Source organism: Ranitomeya variabilis, chromosome 2, assembly GCF_051348905.1.
Source record: "Ranitomeya variabilis isolate aRanVar5 chromosome 2, aRanVar5.hap1, whole genome shotgun sequence".
NCBI classification, from domain to species: Eukaryota; Metazoa; Chordata; class Amphibia; order Anura; family Dendrobatidae; genus Ranitomeya; species Ranitomeya variabilis.
Window position 1 is genome coordinate 72,627,497 of NC_135233.1, and position 23,100 is coordinate 72,650,596.

Here is a 23,100-nt window from a genome sequence, read left to right on the forward strand (position 1 = left end):
CCTATCTGTTTTGTTGTGTTTTCAAACATAACAAGTGCAAGGACCAATCATCTTCACTATATACAGAGAAATTGGGCCATTGATTAAGATGGTAAAAAAAACCCTCTCCTTGCTTCACATAAAACCAATTAGACCTCAGCTTTCATTTCTTAAACTGCTGTGCTCTGATTAGTCGCTATGGGCAACAAAGGCTTTTTTTTACATCGTTCAAGACTATTGGCTGGTCTAAAAAGAACGGCAACCATCAAAATTAAAAATGTTTTTGATTTGTGGGCAATTATTTTTTAGCCTGCTTGAAATGAAACATTATCAGCCACACATCATCCTGTGTGATAACATTCTGTGCCGATAACGATTATATTCTAAAATAACAATATTGACAATTGTGTGTCCATAGATATCAACTCAACTCATCTTCTAAACAGGCCAACAAATGACCACTGATAGGCTGACTATAGTTTATCTGAGGCTGTTTAATAGCCCCGATGGGCTCATGTAAATGGACTCTCACCCTTTTCACACTTAGTCTGGTTTTTTTTTGGTTAATTAATAATCTTCCAAACATGTAATACTACTACAAGTCCACTACAACCACACCACTCATCCTGCATGACTTTAATACGAACTTTATTTGTAAAAACATTTAATTATTGGGAGAGTCTTAGTTCCCCCCCTCCAGATGCAGTCATGAGGGGCAAGGACATAAGAAGTGTTCTGTACAAAAATAGTTATAGTTGTTTAGCGCACTGTAGTTGGCCTTTTCATCATAATCACTGTCACTAGCGATCAGACTGTGCTGGAAATTAGCAGAAACTTTATGGTCCATATCATATCTGCGAATTGAGAATTTTGAAAACGAAGTATCAGTGCCAGAGGGTAGCTAAGCACATTTTTCTAAGAAGATATATTCCAACGTTTCTTATTTTCACATGTACTATTGCTTTATTGAGAAAAAAAATTAAACGGGTACTCTTTATGGTCTTGTCACAGTATTTCAGTAGGGCTGAGATATGGACTTTGATTGGACCATTGCAACACCTTAATTCTTTTATTTTTCAGCCATTCCGATGTAGAGTCGTTGATGTACTTGGGATCATTGTTCTGTCGCATGATCCATTCTCAGTTAAGCTTTAGCTTTTTGAAAGATGACAATAGAATACTTTGGTAAAAAGGCATGCATGGTCATCTCAATGACTTTAAGGTGCTCATATGCTGTACCTGCAAAACAAGCCTAAATCATCACCGCCCCACCAGTGCTTGACAGTTGATATGGGATGTTTGTGCTGACATACTGTATTTTTTTTTTTTTTTTTTACAAATGTGGCATTATGGTCAAGCCCCTCTACCAGGACCGGACTGGCCATCTGGCAATTCTGGCAAATGCCAGAAGGGCCTTTGTGACAACAAAAAAAAAAAATCTCAGGTGCACTATCTATATGGGTTTATACACATGAATAAATGGATAAATTACCTAGGGTGCTGCAAAACTGCATAGAAATTGCATGACCATAAAAAGAAAAAGAAAAAGCCTATGCATATAACAGCGTACACCTGAATATATAGAACAAATAATATAGAAAAGTATAACAATTTTTATTGAGCAAAGTGCCAAGACAAAAACACATCAATCAATTTAAAAACAATTAAAACCAAGTGGAACAACCACTCTTCCCCCTGGAAAGACAATATACCCAAAAATAAGGTCCGCTCCCATATAAATGATACATGATGTTGTTTACAGAAAACACATGTTATAATAACACATCAAGGTGCAATATGTCAGCAGCATACAAATTCTCCCTATCCAACCATATGACCAAAAATTGGGCGTCCCCAATAAAATGAACTAAGATATTATCAGCCCCAAAGAAGGTAGTATGGGCTTAATAACAAAGGTTAAGGCCCAGGAAGGAATCAGGGGCTATATATAATGCAAAAGTACTGCAGCACAATAATGATAGCTGGTAATGGGAGTGAACCCATAATGAAGAAAGATGTAAAATAAGGCACAAAATAATCTGCGCTGTCCTGAAGTGCGCTGAGAACCAATACCATACCCTGCAAGCCAAGGAATAAAGGAATGAGGAACGGATAGTCTCCAAACGGTGAGAAGACAGGGTGCCAGGGGGAAGGAGTGGGAAGAAATCCCACGCGTATCGCTGCCTCTGTGCAGCTTCGTCAGGGAATGGAGGTCCACATGATGTGTACGTCTTAAATACAAATAATGATATCTCCTGTTAATTACCATGCTGGGCGATTCTATCCCAGGACCGGAAGTGCGCAGGAGAGGAAGTGCGCACCCATGAAGACGGTCCCGGAGTCTGGAACCATAAAACTCAGTACCCTGCTGACAGGTATATTGCCGAAGCAGGCAGCATACTGAAGAGAAAGGGCGCAGGCGCGGTGTGCGGCCGCACACAGAAGAAAGGGGGAAGGGAAGAATTTTGAACTGGGAAAAGTAATAGCAGCCAAGAGATCACGAGTACATAAATAAATAAATGATGATAGTAATGATAGAATCCCAGAGTCAGTAACGGTAATATTAAATTGGACCAAAAAATGTATATGAAACAGAAGAAAATAAGTATATACAAGCATGCAAAATATACAAAAAAACATATATAAACATATATACATATACAAACATATACATATACATATATATAAATGTAAACACACATGCCACAGGTACATGAGTGGATCACAAAGGAACCATAGGCATACTCATAGATGTCCCTGGGAAATTAATGTATGAAAAATACCCTCAAACTAAATTATTGGGGCCCAAGGTATCCCAGGGGTATTGATAATATAACCCCAGCCTAAATAAGAAAGGAAGGGAGAAAAAACAAGAATTATTTATTAATATAACAAATAAAGATAATAATTAAAATATATAAATAAAGATGTCCCAAAAAGTAGAGGGGGGACTGATACAATCAAATGTTCTTATTTCCCAGATGCTCTTCCGTTCCATTGTGATATTTCAAAAGATTAAACCTTCCAGTTCCGTCCATACAATAAATTTCTTGATCCAATCCCCATGTGTCAACATATATCTCAAATATCCCGGAGACTCAGTTCTGGATCCAAAGAATTAAATGCAGGTGGCTTCTTACTCCAATCAAACGTGCCATATAAGTGTCCGCAGCTTTTAATCCTGTCCCAGGAAACCAGTATACAAAAGCTCTTCATTTAAGCCAAACGGAGAGATAGATTTTAGCTTGAAGATCCAGCGGGCTTCATGTTGTAGTAGTAGTCTGTGTCGACTACCACCCCTTTCATTACCCTGGATTCTCTGTAGGCCAAAAAAATGAGTGTTAGAGGGTTTACCCCCATGCATCCTCAAATAATGTTCTGCTATTGGCGTAAGTACTTTGCCCTTCTTGGAGTCTGAGTGGGCTAAATTAATCGTAGAAAGATGTTTTTGTGCCCGTTTCCTCAGCTCCTGTGATGTCTGCCCTACATATACTTTCTGCCATGGGCATATAATAGCATAAATGACAAAACTTGTTTTACAATTAATGTAATGATAAAGAGAATGCTCCCCATTATCCCCAGGATTAATGAAAGAGTCTCTGGTTGGAGACATGTATGGACATACACTGCATCCACCGCAGGGGAACGAACCCCTGAGGCGAATCCCCCGATTGAGTCTAATTACCGGGCGTGAGAAATGACTTCTCGTGACAATATCCCGCAAGTTAGGGGCTCTTCTTGCCGTCATGAGAGGTCTAGAGCCGACACAAGAAGATGTTTGGGCATCTGAAGTTAGGATGTCCCAATTCCGGTTTAAAATGTCTCTCACCTGGTTCCAATTTGTGCTGTGTTCAGTGATGAACCTTATTGAAGAATCCTGTGAACGGGGACGTGGAGCAAGAAGGACATCCTGATTCAAGGTCCTGGCACGCTGGAAAGCAGTGGAAATCGTCCTCTTGGGATATCCCCTCCCACGCAATCTCATGGTGAAGTCTTTAGCCTGTTCTGTGAAATTCTCGTCCGTTGTACAATTTCGTCGGGTGCGTAGAAATTGTCCCACCGGGATCCCAGTTCGGGTATGGAGAGGATGGAAGCTCTGGTATTGTAACAAATTATTAGTGGCAGTCGGCTTTCGATACAAGTCAGTCAGCAATCTGTCCCCATTGACCACAACCCGAAGGTCCAGGAAAATTGCTGAAACCGGGGAACAAGAAGATGTCAAAAAAATATTTAGTGAATTCTCATTAAGTTCCCTTAAAAATTGGACACAGGAAGCCTCTGTCCCCACCCAAATGAAAAAGATGTCATCCAGAAAACGGTACCAATGTTTGACATGATTCAAATAGCCTTGTGAGCAAAAGACAATTGTTTCCTCCCACCATCCCAAAAAGATGTTAGCGTATGCCGGCGCGCACCGCGCACCCATGGCCACGCCCGATACTTGCTTATAATAAGTCCTGTCAAACAGGAAATAATTATGGTGCAAGATAAAGTGGAGAAGATCCAAAATGAATGAATCATGAAGGCGATTAGAACCAGTTAGGCCATCAAGGAAATGAGAGAGTGCTTGAATACCATGGGTATGGCAGATATTTGAATAAAGCGACTCAACGTCACATGTCACTAATAATTCCTGGCCTGTTAAGGTGATATTACGGCACACGCTAATGAAATGAGATGTATCTTTAATGTAAGCTGGTAACGTTGAGGCAATAGGTTGAATAAAATAATCAATGTAAGTACATACCCGTTCACTCATACTTCCTATGCTGGACACAATCGGTCTGCCTGGTGGTTTGTGAACATTCTTGTGTACCTTGGGTAGAAGGTAAAAAGTGGGGGTTACTGGATTCTCCACCCACATAAATCTTTTTTCACTTGGGGAGATTATTCCCATAGAGGCTGCCCGGTTGATCAGGTTATGTAGTCTCTCCAGAAAAATACCGGTGGGATCTGACGGTAATCTTGTGTAGAATCTCTGATCCCCCAACTGCCTATTGGCTTCTTCAAGGTACATATTGGAGGGCCACAAAACCACATTCCCACCTTTGTCTGCTTCTCTTATAATAATAGAATCATTATTTTTTAGAGATCTAACGGCCTTTCTCTCCTGATAAGAGAGGTTATTAGTAGAGCCTATATTTTTTGAAAGTCGTAAAATATCCCTTTTAGCGGATTCAAAAAAGAATTTGACCGCTGGGATCAACGAGAAAGATGGAGCAGAAGAGGACTTAATTCTTAATGGGAAAGATTTCCTACCTGTGGGCGTGGTATTTTCCTCCAACAGATCCAAGAGATCCTGCAAGACCTGTTGGTCCTCAATGGTAGTAGTTTGCAGGGTTTCTGGTTGCTTGTGGATTACCTGAAAGATTAATTTCCTACAGAATAGATATAAGTCCTTGATTAAATCAAATTTATCTGTAGTTCGAGTGGGGGAAAAAGAGAGGCCCCTACATAATACAGAGAGCTCAGCAGGGGATAATACATGGTCTGATAAGTTTATTACCTGTAGGGACATATCCACTGGAGGCAGATGGCTAGACCCCGTTACCGATGTTTGGTTTTGTGATTGTGCCGGTAGGGTGAGTTGGGACCCCTCCGGTTGGTCTGGCGTTTTCTGAGGTTTCTTGCGTTTACCTCCACGCCTGGTCCTGTGTCGAGATCGCTGCCTCCTGAGGACAAAAAATCACTCGAACTGGTGGCACTGGCTGTAGCCACCGAAGGAGCTGATATCTGAGTGTTGGATACTTGTTTGAACGGACGAGAATTCCCTGAATGCCTCCATCTAAAAGCTCTATGATTATCAAAGTCCAGACGATCCCTCTGGAATTTCTTCTGCTTACGATCCATAATTTCTTTCTCAAATGCATCCAATTTCTCTTTTAATTTTTGTTTAAAGGGTATCACCAATTGAGCCTCATCAAAGGTCACCAATTTGCTTTCCAAATCCTTAATCTCTTTCTTAGTTGCCGAAAAAAGCTGCCTATTGTGTTCCACTAGCATATTAATCATGATGCTTGAGCATTGCAGCAGTCCTTTTTCCCAAATACCCCGAAATGTTGTAGATGGCTCCCATGCAGGAAAAATTTGGACCCGTAGGCCCCTGGGGACTATCCCTATTTTAAGGTATTCCTCTAGCGTTCTGATATTCCACCATAAGCGGATTGCCAATTTATTGGCTGTTGTAATATCTGTTGATAATTTAGTAAAGTCCGAATCATTTACTACTGAGGTATTCTTTGAAAATAACCCTGATGACTGGGTCTGCCAAGCCGCCTCCCTGGCTTCCCAATCCATGACAAAATCTATCAGCAGGGAAACAGAAAGAAATGTAAAAAAGAATTAATATGCGTGTATAAATTCAAGTAACAATAGTTGTATATCAAAAAGGGTACCCAATAGCCCCTATACTCCATAAATAAGGATTAACAATAAATCCTGTGCTCCCCGAGACGAGAACACACCCCAAGGGAAGTGGGGTGCAAACAGAATCATAACAACAAAAAAAAAAAATCTCAGGTGCACTATCTATATGGGTTTATACACATGAATAAATGGATAAATTACCTAGGGTGCTGCAAAACTGCATAGAAATTGCATGACCATAAAAAGAAAAAGAAAAAGCCTATGCATATAACAGCGTACACCTGAATATATAGAACAAATAATATAGAAAAGTATAACAATTTTTATTGAGCAAAGTGCCAAGACAAAAACACATCAATCAATTTAAAAACAATTAAAACCAAGTGGAACAACCACTCTTCCCCCTGGAAAGACAATATACCCAAAAATAAGGTCCGCTCCCATATAAATGATACATGATGTTGTTTACAGAAAACACATGTTATAACACATCAAGGTGCAATATGTCAGCAGCATACAAATTCTCCCTATCCAACCATATGACCAAAAATTGGGCGTCCCCAATAAAATGAACTAAGATATTATCAGCCCCAAAGAAGGTAGTATGGGCTTAATAACAAAGGTTAAGGCCCAGGAAGGAATCAGGGGCTATATATAATGCAAAAGTACTGCAGCACAATAATGATAGCTGGTAATGGGAGTGAACCCATAATGAAGAAAGATGTAAAATAAGGCACAAAATAATCTGCGCTGTCCTGAAGTGCGCTGAGAACCAATACCATACCCTGCAAGCCAAGGAATAAAGGAATGAGGAACGGATAGTCTCCAAACGGTGAGAAGACAGGGTGCCAGGGGGAAGGAGTGGGAAGAAATCCCACGCGTATCGCTGCCTCTGTGCAGCTTCGTCAGGGAATGGAGGTCCACATGATGTGTACGTCTTAAATACAAATAATGATATCTCCTGTTAATTACCATGCTGGGCCTTTGTGGTCATGGGTTGCCTTGACTGCTATATTGTTAACAGAATCGGTGCTCTCAAGACACCCATACTGTTAAGAGTTGTGATGGAGCACAAAGTCGCTGACTCAGTCACTTACCCCAGTAGGCCATGGGTATCACTAGAAATATTGGTGTTTGTAGAAAATCTTCCTTTCCTCCATCCATAGTAATATTAATAATATATTTCATCTGGTGCTTGGGGATGGGGACAACATGGGCCTGTGTGATTTCAAATGCCAGGGCTGAATTTCAGCCCCAGTCCGTACCTGCCCTCTACTATGCTGTCACATGTCCAAATTACATCGTTCTTATGGTTTGTTCAAATGCAACTTTGCAAACTTTATCCATGCCATCATCTTTTTTTTTTTTTTTAAAGAGTCCTTCCTTGGCAAATCTTCCAAACAAGCCATTTTTCAAATTTTACTATCATAAACGTGACCATTTAGAGGGTACCTTTAGAATCTGAGCTGTGGCTCTTGGGGATTTTTGCAATTGCTCTAACCTTGAGGTGAATTCACTGGGACAATTGCCTGATGTCTTGAATGTTTTCCTCTTCTGAATAATCATTCTCACTGTAGAAGGCTGGAATTCAATATATCTGCAAATGGTCTTAAAACCCTTTCCAGATAAATGGGCAGCAACAATTGATTTTCTAAGATCATTACTGAAATCTTTCCTCCTTGGCATTGTGCTAGCGCACTCCTGAATTTTCCAGACTAGCAACCTGCCTAAACTTCTGCTCATATGGAGGTGGTGACACTTGCTGATGAACAACTAATCAAGGACATTTGATTAGCAGCACCTGACTTCTACCTAGCTTCCAAAGTAAAGCATGTACTTAATTATTTATACATTGCTTTTGTATTTTATCCTAGTTTTTGTTAAATAAATAACATAGTGAAATTTGTCATGTGTTGTTCTTTTAGGTAGCACTTTGTCATGACTTTATATATAGCAAACACCTAAGGACTATCATGAGTTTGGTGCTTCTTCTACATGACTTTACTGTTTGTTATGTTGTAGGACTTTTCATCTACGTCTCAAAATCCACATAGAATCCACAATAAATATACAGTAAATGTCATTACATTTATTGTTTCTCCTTAGTATATATTTAACATAACAATATATTACTGTTAACATTTCAACATATTAGATCCATAATTTTGAGCAATTTCATTACAATGGCAATGGGTATCTCTTGTGCCCTTCCACAACAAACCTGTCACAGAAAGTCTAATCTTAGAAGGCACAGCTGTTCTTTTTCTCGTCACTGAATTCCCCTATGATCTCCAATGCACTTACATGATATATCACAGAAGGAAGTGCTTTATTCTGTATTATCTCTGCCAGTATCTACTCTTTGCTCTTTTAGAAACGTGCTACTATATTGCACTGCATTGTGTTTGTATACCATATAGCAAAGCCATTAAGTATCTGATACTTGGACAATGTTCTAATAAATAAAGCTAGTTGGCACGGGAGCCTGAATAATGACTATGGTGTAACATACAGACTGCAGAAAAAAGAATGTTAGGCTGCATTAGGTTCATTATAGGAGGAAAAACATTGAATTACAATTTTGACGGATGCATCATATGTTGGTCCAACTTCAATGACTCGGTATCCAACGGGGTCTGTAATAGTCTCCTTCATTTTATAAAAAACTGCACATGCCAGAATTTACAATGGAAACCTTCTATGCAGATGTGCACGGAGGAAATGAGATAATTAAAGAGGTTGTCCACTTTTACATCGATGATCTATCCTTAGAATAGGTCATCAATGTCTGATCCATCTACCGGTAAAGGCTGCCGCTGGGTACTGCATGTCTGCTTCCTATTGATTTGAATAGGAGGCGGAGGTGCAGTGCCAAGCCCCAGCCTCCCACAAGTAGACGGAGAAGCTCCACAGGTGAGTACTTCCATCTGGCGGACGCCGATAACAGCTGATCAGCAGGGGTGCCAGGTGTCAAAACCAGGCCGATCAGACATTGAAGACCAATCCTACGGATAGGCCATCAATGTAAAAGTAGTGGACAACCTCTTTAATATAACGATCCATATAGTAACATGTTCCATCGCATCCGTTTGACATATGAAGGGATTCATCAGTGTGAACGAAACCTAATATGACAGTATACAAAAAAGTAAATCTAATAAAGCATTATCTCGCTTTAGTAATATATTTTATATTCAGTGCATTATCTCAAATCCCACAGTGCCGATTTCCAGGTAACCTTATGTTACATTTTTATAAGAGTGAGCCCTTGTGACCCAATGTAACACACAGCGGATAATATGTGGTGTTCATTTAAAAGTACAGTAGCCAATTATGCATAATTAAAATAAACAATTTCCATTGCTCAACGGTATAAATACTTCAGGGCACTTGTACGTGATGTGCAGCACCTAGAGGAAGGCAAATTCATATAGTGCAGCGGCATCCACAAAATGATGATCAGGCATCTCTACACAACGGAATAAACAGAAAAACTATTGTTTTATCATCTGTCCTGAAGGCGCTACGGTATCTTTTCATTTCCAAACTTGTGCTGTGTGGTGCATCTAAAAGTAAATGTATATATGTGTTATGTATTGTATATGCCTATGGTCTGCGTACGGTCAGCTGTAGCAAGCATTACATTGACAGGCAGCGTGGTACATTATCAACTTACTATTGTCTAAGGCAGGAGTTCCCAACTGTGGCACGGAAGTCACATGTGGCTCACAGGTCCATGATGTGTGACTCATGGCTGATTGCTAACTTGGTGCACGGTAGTCGCCAGATAGTGACTTTTCTGAGTGTGTGTATATATATATATAGGAGATCGGAATGTGTATATAGTGGCCATTCGGGTGGAGAGATAAATATGGTACTCTGAAGATAAGATGATTCTGTTTGTTAGGCCAGAGTCACACAAGCATATAAATTGGATGAAGGAATATGATCTTTTATAGGATAGCACTCGGAAAAATGCTATTTATTGGTGTAGTACTGATTACCGATTTTTTTTATCACTGCCAGGATCTGTCTGTGAACAAAATCACAACTTGCTGCGATTTCACTCTGAAATCAGAACACACTCACCAAATCAAGTCTATGGGTGCATTGAAAACTTCGTACTGCACTCGCATGGCATCTGAGTGCAGACTGATTTCCACGGACTCACACAATGGAAAAGATCGAGAAATTTTGTTCTCCTTCGTCTCCTCACAGTGTGGTCCGATTCTCTCATTCAAAGTCAGATCAAACTATGCCGACTCTCTGAGCAAACTGGGGTCAGATTTTGATGGGAATGTAATTAGAATAATCCGATGATTCTCTTGTGTAAAGGTGAAGAAGATGGCGTAACACCCCTCGGAAAACTCCTGTTATTGTATTGTGTGCAAATTGTATTTTATTGCCTCCTGGAGGTTTCAGTTCCTGTTAGTTTGGAGTGACATGGTTAACTGCAGGGCTAGCCCATAGTTGTGGAGGAGAAATGGAGACTGGTGTGTGAGTTCCTGGTTTTATATGTAACCCCTGTGGGGGGAGACTGTTGTACAGAATCTAAGTCTGATAGGAGCAGACAGTGGTTCTCATTCTCATTAAAATATCATCAAAAAGTTAATTTATTTCAGTTCTTCAATACAAAAACTGAAACTCATATATTATATAGAGTCATTACAAACAGATCTATTTCAAGTGTTTACATCTGTTAATGTTGATGATTATGGCTTACAGCCAATAAAAACCCAAAAGTCATTATCTCAGTAAATTAGAATATTTAAAAAAAAACCTGTAAACACTTCCTAAGTGTTTAAAAAAGTCCCGTAGTTTGTTTCAGTAGGCTCCACATTCATGGGGAAGACTGCTGACTTGACAGATGTCCAGAAGGCAGTTATTGACACACTCAACAAGGAGAGTGTGGAGGAAGAGTGGAGAGGCCACAATCCAAGCTGCTTGAGGTCTAGTGTGAAGTTTCCACAATCAGTGATGGTTTGGGGCGCCATGTCATCTGTTGGTGTAGGTCCACTGTGTTTTATAAAGACCAAAGTCAGCGCAGCCGTCTACCAGGAAATTTTAGAGCACTTCATGCTTCCCTCTGCCGACAAGTGAGATGGAAATTTCATTCTCCAGCAGGACTTGGCACCTGTCCACACTGCTAAAAGTACCAATACCTGGATTAAAAACAACAGTATCACTGTGCTTGACTTGCCAGCAAACTCACCTGACCTTACCTCCTTACCTCCATAGGGAATCTATGGGGTATTGTCAATAGGAAGATGAGACACCAGACCCAACAATGCAGACGAGCTGAAGGCTGCTATTAAAGCAACCTGTGCTTCCATAACACCTCAGCAGTGTCACAGGCTGATCGCCTCCATGCCATGCCACATTGATGCAGTAATTGATGTAAAAGGAGCCCGACCAAGTATTGAGTGCATTTACTGAACATACATTTCAGTAGGCCAACATTTCATATTTTAAAATCATTTTTCAAGCTGGTGTTATAAATTATTCTAATTTACTGATATAATGACTTTGGCGTTTTCCTTGGCTGTAAGCCATAATCGTCAACATTAACAGAAATAAACACTTGAAATACATCACTCTGTTTGTAATGACTATATAATATATGAGTTTCACTTTTTGTATTAAAAAACTGAAATAAATTCACTTTTTGATGATATTCTAATTTTGTGAGAAGCACCTGTATGACTTTGCAGTCATTCACAGTATTATATCATTCTTATCCCAAAGTAAGTAATGCAGCCGAGAGCTTTGTGCGCATTTATTTATCTGGAGAGAGGACATTTCACACTCATAACTTGTTAAATTACCCAGAGGCTGTTTCTTGTCCAAAACTGATAAAACCACAAAACCATGTTATTACCTCTTGTTATTCTCAATACCTGAACCAGTCTGAACTCTTTCTTGACGACTGTCATGCTCTTCATAGGGGTTATCAGAGCCATCATACATTTATGAGCTGCCTTGTGGACAAATGTTGTTTATGGGATAACCCCTTTAACATATAAAATGATTTCCTTGTTTTGCTTGGTTTTAGCACCATTCTTTCCTTTATCTGGCACTGTATAAATATGTTAATATATTTGCTCCATATTTAGAATAATTGAGATCATAATTAGTTTTGTCGTCTACACGTCTGACTTCGTGATCTGTTCTCCTCAATGTTGACCCACACTTCTCTATCATTAACGAACACACTCACAAATCTATTAGTAATCTAAACGCAGTGCTTCTTACCTCAGTAAACCGTATAAGTCACTTTGAAGCATGTACTATCCAAGAGGTTTCTGGAGATACTTCTCAATTACAAATCCCATTTGTCAATTTGTTTCTCAAGATCATTTAAGATAAAGTCCGGCTGAAAGTTACTAATAGATCGATGAGATTGTTACTGCTGCTATTGTGTTCTTTAAAGGGGTTGACTCAAGTATTTAAATGGGTAAAATTGCAACATGCTTGTAAAGAAACAGCACCATTACAGTTGATATCTTATTAAAATAATTCTCAAGAAAACAGGGATTTATAATGTTATGTTGTACAGACTGTTGCCACCCTCTAAGCTATGTAGGTAATGAGAGCATGTCTTAGAGACTGCTTGCATCAATCTGAAGCTGGCCAGATCATATGTGTCATAAGTAGTGATGAGCGAGTGTACTCGTTGCTCGGGTGACCTCCGAGTATTTATGACTGCTCGGAGATTTAGTTTTCATCGCGGCAGCTGAATGATTTACAGCTACTAGCCAGGCTGAGTACATGTGGGGGTTGCCTGGTTGCTAGGGAATCCCCACATGTAATCAAGCTGGCTAATAGCTGTAAATCATTCAGCTGCCGCGATGAAAACTAAATCTCCGAGCAGCCATAAATACTCGGAGGTCACCCGAGCAACGAGTACACTCGCTCATCACTAGTGATAAGTACACATATCAGAGCAGCTATAGAAGGGCTCTGACAGGAGAAGAAATAAATCTTCTCAGTTGAATGAGCATAAAGAATTTTTTTCTCCAACCTCAATCCTCTGTGCTCAGTCAGTCAACAAGAACCCCATTTAATGATTCTGTAACTGGTTCCTACTGTATAAATTGATTAAACATTTCTGATTCAATGGGTATGAGACACTTATCTTTATCACTGATGACCTTTCTTTAGGATAGGTCATCAATGTCTGATTGGTCAGGGTTCGACAACTTATCAGCTGTTCTCAGTGTCAGCGGCGGTGGCCACCGGCCGGAACAGCTCAATTGCAGAGCAGCTTTGTCTTCAAATAGTATCCGTGGCCGGGTACTGTGCATCTGTCTCCTTTTGATTTGAATATGAGGCGGATGTGTAGTACCCTTCAGAAAATCACTATCAGACGGTCAGCTCCGCAATTGAGCATTTCCAGCCGGCAGCCACCGCCGCCGACACTGAGATCTACTGAGTGGTGGAGGTGCTGGGTGTCTGACCCTGACTATTACGCTAGCGCCAACATATTCCACAGCACTTTACTTTTTAGAGGGGACTTGTACAGACAATAAAAAAATTACAGAGTTACAAAATCAAATAAATTAACAGACACCAAGAGAAGTGAGAGCAGTGCTGCTCGCAAGCTTACAATCTATGAGGAAATAGGGGAGACACGAAAGGTGGATGGTAACAATTGTTTGTAGTGTACGGTCCAACTATCCATATAATAAATAGAATGTTCACGTAATGCTGCATGAACCAGTCACCAACCAGTATATGTATGGACACAGAGGGCTGTTAAGTGCATGTAGGGTGTGTGAGCATATGATATGAGGGTCCTGGATTTGAAGTAAATGTTGTATAGGCAAAACAGGGATAGTTAGTTGAGTATGTTGAGGGGATAGGCCTGTTTAAAGAAATGTATTTTTAGGCCATGCTTAAAACTGGGGGTATTGGGGATTAATCGAAGTGTTCTGGGTAATGCATTCAAAAGAATTGGTGCAGCACGTGAGAAGTCTTAGAGATGGGAATTGCATTTTTTTATTATTGAGGATGTCAATCTTAGATCATTAGCAGAACGGAGGGCATTGGTAGGGTGGTAGACTGAGACAAGGGAGGGGAAGTAGGGTGGTGCTGAAGCATGTAGAGCTTTGTGTGTGAGAGTGATGAGTTTATATTGCACTATATGGGCAACCAGTGTAACGACTGGCACAGGATAGAGGCATCGGTGTAGTGGTTGGCAAGGAATAAGATCCTGACTGCTGCATTCAGGACAGATTGGAGAGGGGAGAGTTTAGTAAGTGGGAGACCGATTAGTAGAGAGTTGCAATAGTCCAGACGATCAGACATTGCTGATCTATCCTTATGGTAGCATAAAGATAAATAAACAGGATCCAATTTAGGAGGATGAATTCCAAAAGACAAAGTTTATTCCTCCATCACAATACAACATTTCAACCTGAGATAATTCTTTATCAAGTATACTTGATTAAGAATCATTGATGAACTATACTAAGGATAGAGAGAAAAAGTGGGAAGGCTGACAGCACTCACTAAGGTGGCCGCTCATTCAAGTTCCAAGGAAACCAATTGGAGGATCAACAGCATAAAGGTAAGTAAATTGCATCTTCCCTCTTTTTCTCTCTATCCTTAAGCAAATATTAAATATAAAATATCAAATGCACATTTAGGCAAATAAAGCAGATATGTCTGGATGTTTCCAACATTCACATATATCAAATACACATAACAGATATAGCAAAAACATTGTACCTTACAATATAGTCTGTGAGCTACAGTATTACTCTCTAGGCCTAAATATAGTAGATAATGAAGGCTACAATTTTGAAGCTAAATTAAGTTGCCTTTTAGATATTCTTAGCATAATTATCAATCTTTTAGGTCTAAAGATATTTTATAGAGCTGATTGATCTCAATTTTCAGATAAAAAACTTTTGTGCCAAACCCCATAGGATAGGTAATAATTTCCTATTTTGGCGCAACCATGCGCCCATTGACCGACCAATCACGTATTATTGTCATAATGGATTGCTATTCTATGACAGCTGGAGGTCTTTTGAAGACTGAAGTGCTCCAATGAAACCCAGCCTCTGGCTGAGCTTCGAAGTAGACTGTTATTTTTATTATGTACAGTAAGGTTAACATACTGCTGTATATAGTAGAAGTGATCAGATGATCACAGGTTCAAGTCCTCTAAGGGGACTAACAAATAGACTAAAAAAATGCAGGGGGTCGGCGGGTGAGGTGGAGCGACGACGGTCACATACTCACCTGCTCCTGACATGGTTCCTGCATGCCCCATGGTCTCCGGCGCCGGCAGCTTCTTCCCCTGTTCAGCGGTCATGTGGTACCTCTCATTAAAGTAATGAATATGGACTCCACTCCCATAGGGGTGGAGCCACATATTCATTACTGTAATGAGTGGTACCAGTGACTGCTGAACAGAGGAAGAAGCTGCCGGCGCCGGAGACCATCTGTCCGGGAGAAGCTGCCAGGGACCGCGCCGGGAGCAGGTGAGTATTTCCGTGTCCGTCTTCTGTGTCTTCTGCAGTGACTGTTCAGGTCAGAGGGCACGATGACATATCAGTGTGCGCGCCGCCCTCTACCTGAAGTCAGTGAAGGACGCTGAGGAGCAGCGGGCAGAGACGAGAGGTGAGTATGTCATTTTTTTATTGCAGCAGCAGCATTATATGGGGCACATTGTTATATGGAGCATCTTATGGGGCCATAATGAACTGTATGGAGCATTACATGTGGCACATTGTTATATGGAGCATCTTATGGGGCCATAGTGAACTGTATGGAGCATTATATGTGGCACATTTTTATATGGAGCATCTTATGGGGCCATGATGAACTATATGGAGCATTATATGGGGCAAATATCTCTATGGAGCATCTAATGGAGCCATAATTAGCATTTGTGCAGCATTATATGGGCCAAATATCCATATGGAGCATCTTATGGGGCCATAATCAGCATTTGTGCAGCATTATATGGGGCATATTTTATTATGGAGTATCTTATGGGGCCCATCATAAACTGTATGGAGCATTACAATATGGGGCATATTTTGTATGGAGCATTATATGGGGCCCATCATGAACTGTATGGAGCATTATATGGGGCTCCTGATTCAATATGGATATTCAAAAACACTTAAACTACTGATGTCTCAATTAATTTTACTTTTATTGGTATATATTTTTATTTTTGACATTTACCGGTAGCTGCTGCATTTTCCACCCTAGGCTTATACTCGAGTCAGTAAGTTTTCCCAGTTTTTTGTTGCAAAATTGCAAAATTAGGGGGGTCAGCTTGTACTCGGGTGGGCTTATACTCGAGTATATACGGTAACTCAATCATAAAAAGAAAAAAAAACACCAAAATTGCATTTTTTTGGTAGCCACAATACTGTAAAAAGTGTAGTAAGAAGCAATCAAAGCATTATATTTGCCCCAATATTATATCAATAAAAATGTCTCACACCACAAAAATTTAAAACTTTTATGAGTCTCTGAAAATAGCAACACAATAAAATAATTTTTCCAAATTTCTGATTTTGTTTCTTCATAATAATTTAAAAAATGGACAAGTTTGGTATCACCGTAATCATGCTAATCTGGAAAATCATGATGCCAGGTCATTTTTACCACACAATGTACACCATAAAAACAGTTCACAAAAAACAATGTCAGAATTGCATTTATTTCGCATTTTCACCACACTTTTTTATTCAATTTTCAGCACCTTATGTGGTAAAATTAATGGTGCCATTCAAAAGTACAACTAACCCCCCAAAAAACAATACCTTATAAATCTATGTGGACAGAATATTTAACAAAGTTTTGTCTCTAGAAAGAAGGAGAGGAAAAAACAAAAAATACAAAAATGGCAATTAGCCATGTCGGGAAGGTGTTTAATTCTATTAGCATCTCAGAATTAAGACCTCCACTTGGTCCTGGGAATGAAGGCCATGTACTACTTTAATTTTGCACCCTGTTCACAGTTTTTCCTTGCAAATTGGTGCTCCCAGCCACCCATCTGTGCAGGGAACAGCAGCTGGCGCTATTCACTCAAAAGGAGCCGTGACAGTAACTAACAAATTATGCTGTTGAGCAAAGGAAAAACTGCGAAGGGGACACACAGGTGCATGCACCTTTTGTTTTAAGTGGATCCCAGAGGTCATACTAATACCTATATGGCACGTCACTTAGTGAGATGAGAATACCCTTTACAAAATTCTGCCCGCCTGCAGCCACCACTAGAGATGTTATAGCAGCTTACAGTATGTTCCCTCCATTGGTGGCTGCAGGCAGGCAGAATGTGGTCTTTTCAATCTATGACTTATTAGAGGACTGTCCAAGCCATGTATAATACTAAAAAAGGAACATACGCCACTGAATCCTAGTTGTGCAATATCCACACTGTTAGGATTCCGCTCTGTTTCACACTGCCAGCAGTCACATGACCCATATGCAATTTGTAGACTTTCGATTATGTGCCGGCCACTTTCTCTTGGTCTAAGTTGAGAGACTATAGCCAGGTTACCTCTACAAGTAAAGACCCTATAAGTAGTTTTTATCTCACTTCTCTGCTGATTACATTTGTCTTTGCATTTTTTTCCATAGACTTGAGAAAACCCTGCAATTATGAATTACATGGTGATCCTACAGGCCATGTTATTTCCAAACCAGAGAATGCACATTTTCGGGTACATCCATTTTTCACATCTGCAGTAGATGAAGTTTGCAGTCTGTATCATTTAGGTTTATTTTATTACAAGGGAAATCTGCAGAAACAGTTATGCTTAATATGGGCCTTGGGCTTTTTGTGACTCTGGTAAGACAATAGGTCATGCTTTGGATCCCATCACTGATGGCTTCAGGGGGTGATATGTCTAAGTGTATTTGAAGAAAATGATAATAGTTGGATGTTACAGAAGCATTTATAGAGGATCTAAACTGCTACAACATTCTCCTTAAAATGAGCCTTAGTAACCAGTTTAAGACACTCATGAAAATGCTAATGTAAAAAGGAAATCGAGGAGACAACTTAGGCCAGAAAAGTCACAATTGCCATCAGCTACAGTCTGCAGTCATCGGCGGCTTCTGTCAATTGTATGGGACACTATGTTCTTTATTGGGGATTTTCCATGATTTTATTTATGCATTTTTGTACTAAATACATTATATGAAAAAATAATGGGGTAAACTCTTATTCAGATAGATATCATACTTATAAAGCCTCTGGAGCAAGAAATATCCAAATATGCCTGGACATTTGGGAGTGTTTTCAGAATTGCACTGGTCCTCTAATTTTTCAAAAAGGTAGGTTGACTAGGGTGTCCCAACATCGACATATCTGATTTTCACAGGATTGGTGATGAGTGTCTGATTTATGTAGGTCCTATTACTAGGATCTCCATTGATCATGGGATCATCTCCATCCATCCTATAGACATGCGGTTCCCCGAATGTGCGCCCATTGCTTGATTAAATCTGGGACAAAGGAAATTTATTTCTCGCGATTTATGTTTTTAAAAATATCTCTGGGGTCACCCATATTGGCTGCATGAAAATCTTTTTTTCATGGTCTGTATAGAACATATGGCTCTTGCAGTGGATGAGAGTTCTATTAATATTGGTGCACCATATAAGCCATACTAGCCAACATAAACCTCTACATCCTCCCCTTTTACAATGTTGACTAAATTAATCAACCTGGAATAAGACATTTATGTAATCTGGAGTCGGTTATCAGCAATTCTTGTGTATACCAGTAGAGATGAGAGGATCGTTTAAAATTCAAATTTGTCGATTTCCCTGAATCTTCCTCAAAAATTTGATTTGCAGCCAATACATTCCCGGGGATCTCAATACTAAAAAGCTTGTGATTCCTCAAAAAATACATGTGAAGGAGAGGAGAAAGAGATAAAAAACCCACTGACCATAAGAGCTTACAATCATACACTTTACAGGTGTGAGAGAGGACCCCATTGACCAGAGTAACTTATACAATCTACATGACCCCACTGACCATAAGAGCTGACACTCTACAGGAGAGATTTACCCAGTAACTCTGGAGATGGAAAATAACTTTGCCGTACAAACTGTGCTTGACTGGAAACCGGTGATCTTTGAAGACCCAGGTAAGGACCACCACTTTACAAGGTATGATAATCTGTAAAATGTAATAGCTGCAGGACATTATTAGGAGGACCGTGTGGCAACGGAAAATGAACAGCAGCAGTTCAGTTCCGCGGTGTCGGAAATTTGCCAAGACTTTCTTTTTTTGTGAAAATCAAATCATGACTCTGCTGAAACTGTCCCAGTCTACACAGTATGTGAGTTCAAAAACTAGAAACTGTCAGCCAGTGCAAAGCAAAGACAGGAATATTTCAGGCATTTTTAAGGTGAATAAAAATAATTTAATAAAAAAATGTCATTTTCCTGCAACCTATAAGTGTTACTGACGTAAGAACTAACACACACAGCTATTTCCTACACTTTTAATATATGCAATATAAAAAGTGGATCTGCTAGACAGATCACAAATGTACTGAGTAAAATTACTTAATTCGCAAGTAGTATTTATGTTTTTCTCATTTATAAAATATATCTTTGCACATTATTAAAATAAACATTGTAATTTTCTTAAAAGCCATTCTTTCATACATCCTTTTGCTAAAAAGCTTTTGAGTAGGTGCGGGCATGCAAAGCCCAATGATGGAAGAAAAGTAAGTTTTGACCTTTTTTTATCAGGTGTTTTTACAAGATTTATGGTGTGCTAAGTCAATTTCAGCACAAAATTAATTAACACATGGCCAATATATGAAGGAGATAATTAAAACTGAACACTAAGATAAATATCTGCTAACTGTATTATTAGTTATATGAACACTCATCGTGGATATGATATTTGGAAAAGAACTGTGAAATTTGGTAGAAATGTGATCTGTTAGACTTTACTATAACATTTATTTCTGCATTTATCATTTGTACGGTAATTAAAACTTTTCATCCAGCATAGTATGACTCACAATAATATATCTTTTACAGTGCCACCTGTGAATGTTGAGATGTTAGATTTTTTCACCATCTGATTTGTGATTTTAAAATAATAGGGAGTTTCTTAAAAAATATATTTTATTTAAGACATAGCAGCACTCCTATTTATGGGCTGTAACTGGTATTGCTGCCTCCCTCAAGTAATATGGGCAGAGCTGCCATATTAGTCAAGAAAAACACATTTTTTTTAGTCCTGGACATCTCCTGTAACCATGCTTTAAGTTTTTTTTTTACATACAAGTATCATTTAGTCTATAAAATATGTTTCATCAACTGGAATTGTCATTTTTAAAGAAATGTTTCAGTGAAGTGGAAACATCTAGGAGTGAAAACAGCTCAGTCAGCTGCTGGTAGGCAATACAGAGCTTACAGAGCAATGCTAAAGAGAGTAAAGAGAGTAGCACTGACTTTACCAAGCTCCAAGCCGTCTCTGAAAACAAAATCAACACAAGAGCAACTCATCAGGAAATTTGGGGATTTATTGGGTTTCTACGCTTGAGCAGCTGCACAATGTGCTCTGCTGTAATTTAAAGAAACACTGAACCCGGTAATTGGACAAAAAATGTAAAATATCACAGCACTTCCTCCCATATCCTTTTTAATCTCAAATTAGAGATGCACTGGTGTAAATATATATATATTAATATATATATACAGCTCTGGCAAAAATTAAGAGATCACTGCATAATGTTCAGTTTGTCTGATTTTTCTCTTTATAGGTATATTTTTGAGCAACATGTACAGTATTTTCCGGCGTATAAGACGACTTTTTAACCCCTGAAAATCTTCTTAAAAGTCGGGGGTCGTCTTATACGCCGGGTGTATATGGTGGGTGGAGGGGGGAGTGGTCCTGATGACGACGAGGGGGCGTCTCACAGGAAAGTGCGTGGAGCATCCCCCATTACTTCATCGTAGCGCTGCAGCGTGGGGTCTCTGTGCTGGGAGCGGCGGCTGCTGCTCCTCTTTGTGCCGCGTGGGTGCTGTGCTGTGGGGCGGCGGCTCCTCTTCTGCAGTGTGGGGCCTCTGTGCTGTGGGGCGGCGGCGGCGTATTTTCATGCAGTCAGTCGGGGCTCCTCCGGCATCTCCTTAAAGCCCGGAGGCCCCGCTGGCAGCTCCATTGCTATGATGTGGTGGCCTCCGGGAAAATGGCCGCTGCTCAGATTCAGATCTCGTCTCCCGAGATCTCGGGACGAGATCTGAATCTGAGCATGCGCCGCCCCTAGCAGCCATTTTCCCTGGAGGCCACCGCATCGTAGCAATGGAGCTGCCGGCGGGGCCTCCGGGCTTTAAGAAGATGCCGGAGGAGCCCCGACTGACCGCATGAAAATACGCCACAGCCGCCCCACAGCACAGAGGCCCCACACTGCAGAAGAGGAGCCACCGCCCCACAGCACCCACACGGCACAAAGAGGAGCCGCCGCTCCCAGCAGAGACCCCACGCTTCAGCGCTACGATGAGGTAATGGGGGATAGTCCACTCACACTTTCCTGTGAGACGCCCCCTCATCATCATCGGGACCACTCCCACCCAAAAGGCACATTAGTCACCGGCCCTATAAGATGACATACGTCGTATAAGAAGACCCCCGACTTTTAAGAAGATTTTATATTTTAACTGGAAAAGTTGGGGGGTCGTCTTATACGCCCAGTCGTCTTATATGCCGGAAAATATGGTAAATTGTTCATTTATTCTATAAACTTCTGACAACATGTCTCCGAATTTCCAAGCAATACATTTTGTATTTTTTTTTCTGACAAAGAGAAATGGTCAAAATCAGAAAAAAAAAACTCAGTGCTTTCAGACCTCAAATAATGCAAAGAAAATAAGTTCATAATCATTTAGAAACAACAATACTAATGTATTAACTCAAAAAGAGTTCAGAAATCAATATTTTGTGGAATAACCATGATTATTAATCACAGCTTTTATGTGTCTTGGCATGCTTTCCACCAGTCTTTCACACTGCCCCTGGCACAAAAATGTAAGCAGTTCTTCTTTGTTTGAGGGCTTGTGACTAGTGTTGAGCATTCCGATACTGCAAGTATCGGGTATCGGCCGATACTTGCTGTATCGGAATTTCCGATACCGAGATCCGATACTTTTGTGGTATCGGGTATCGGGTATCGCAACAACATTAATGTAATAATGTGTAAAAAAGAGAATTAAAATAAAAAATATCGCTATACTCACCTGTCCGACGCAGCCGGGACCTCAGCGAGGGAACCGGCAGCGTTGTTTGTTTAAATTTCGCGCTTTTACTTGGTTACGTGAAGTCCCGGCTTGTGATTGGTCAGGGCGGCCATGTTGCCGGGACGCGGACCAATCACAGCAAGCCGTGACGAAATTACGTCACGGCTTGCTGTGATTGGTCCGCGTCCCGGCAACATGGCCGCCATTAACCAATCACAAGCCGTGACGTCACGGGAGGCTGGACATGCGCGTATTTTGAAAAGCGCGCGTGTCCAGCCTCCAGTGACGTCCCGGCAACATGGCCGCCATTAACCAATCACAAGCCGGGACGTCACGGGAGGCTGGACATGCGTGTATTTTGAAAAGCGCGCGTGTCCAGCCTCCCGTGACGTCACGGCTTGTGATTGGTTAATGGCGGCCATGTTGCCGGGACGCGGACCAATCACAGCAAGCCGTGACGTAATTTCGTCACGGCTTGCTGTGATTGGTCCGCGTCCCGGCAACATGGCCGCCCTG

At 40.4% G+C, this 23,100-nt stretch overlaps 1 protein-coding gene and 1 long non-coding RNA gene across 2 annotated transcripts in view; both read right to left on the reverse strand.

Annotated features, from left to right (window-relative positions):
* Positions 1-23,100, reverse strand: part of PCSK2 (proprotein convertase subtilisin/kexin type 2) — a 258,254-nt gene that overhangs the window by 226,989 nt on the left and 8,165 nt on the right. The window lies entirely within an intron of this gene.
* Positions 4,011-5,325, reverse strand: LOC143809105 (uncharacterized). Its single transcript, XR_013222071.1, has 3 exons — positions 5,239-5,325; positions 4,727-4,795; positions 4,011-4,173 (listed from the first exon to the last, which is right to left on the reverse strand). It is a non-coding gene; the product is annotated as an uncharacterized LOC143809105 (long non-coding RNA).